Source organism: Poecilia formosa, unplaced genomic scaffold, assembly GCF_000485575.1.
Source record: "Poecilia formosa unplaced genomic scaffold, Poecilia_formosa-5.1.2 Scaffold790, whole genome shotgun sequence".
Classification (NCBI taxonomy): Eukaryota; Metazoa; Chordata; class Actinopteri; order Cyprinodontiformes; family Poeciliidae; genus Poecilia; species Poecilia formosa.
In genome coordinates, this window is record NW_006800729.1 from 68,516 (window position 1) to 70,068 (window position 1,553).

Here is a 1,553-nt window from a genome sequence, read left to right on the forward strand (position 1 = left end):
TGCGTGTGTTGCTGTGCTGCTGCTGACTGTAAAATCAACGACCTTTGGAGTCGGGTCGTATCAGGCGATTTGCTGACCTCTGACCCGGTTCCGGCTCTGTAGAACAGAACAGAACCGTCACACAAATGGCTCTCAGAGGGAACTTTTATTTTTCCATATTAAAATCAGATCCAACAGCCGTTTGACCTGCACTGAAAATAATAAAAGTGTAAATAAGGACATGAAATTTAAACAGAACAAAAAGTGAGAAGTTTTAAACAGTTTTTCTGCTTCTCTGACATTAAAGCAGATCAAACTTTTCTCCTTTTACGTCATAATTACCAAATTATTTCTATTTGCTAAAACAAAACATTTGACCCAAATCATCCAAAACTGGAAATTTTCCCAGCTTCTGACCCAATAAGATTATAAATTTGAATAAATCTGTAAAAATGTTCTGAATAAGTTTTATCTTGTTTCATTATTTTATTTTTGTTGACTGACCTAAAATGAGAAAAGTCTAATATTATTTAGACCAGGGGTGGGCAGTCTGGTCCTGCAGCTCTTGGTGTCTCCCTGTTCAACACACCTGGATCCAGCAGCTGAATCTCCTCCTCAGTGTTTGACTCAGGTGTGTTGAAGGAGAGACGCATCTAATGGCAGGAGGCCCTCCATAAAATGTTTTATATTCTATATTCTGTAATGTTCTGTTTTCATGAACTGTTAGTGGAAAATAATAAAAATGAACAAAAATAAAGGCTGGAAAACATCAGTAAATAATATAATGTGTTTCACTTTGTGATAAACTCTGATTTATTTTGTCCTACTGGGGACACCGTATTTGATTACTGTTTACAGTCATTTAACTGTTTAGGTTTATTTTTAGTTTATTCCCAGAACCAAAAATAAGAATTTTCTTCGTCAAACTTTGCTTTATTAAGCAAAATTTAAATAATTTTGAATAAGCTAAGAAAAAACATTATTTCTTCTTACATTTCCATTTAAGGAAATATAAACTTTACACAGAAAATTTCATCCTAAAATATTACAGAAAGTGTCGGAGGGACAAGTTGTGCCGTTTTTGAATTGCGGTCAAAGGTCTATGGAAAGCCATTTATTTTACTCATTTTTTATTTATTTAACCCATTTATTTATTTATTCAATTTTGGCGCAAATGGCTTTCCATAAAAGGTCACCAAAAATAAAGAAAGTTGATAAATAAACGGACCAAAGGTAAAGGCTGCTGCTGCGGCAGATGAACACTAGATGTCACCAGAGGGCGGAAATGAAGAGTCTTGTCTTTGGTTTACATGGTTGACGTCATTGATCCATCCATCCATCCATCCATCCATCCATCCATCCATCCATCCATCCATCCGCGTCTCCTCCAGAAACATGAGGAGACAAAACTCAGTTTTCCTCTTGTAACAATGAGGAAAGAGAGAGAGGCACACACAGGTCAGATAATGTGTGTGTGTGTAGGTGTGTGTGTGTGTGCGTATGTGTGTGTGTGTGTGTGTGTGTGTGTGTGTGTGTGTGTGTGTGTGTGTGTGTGTGTGTGTGTGTGTGTGTGT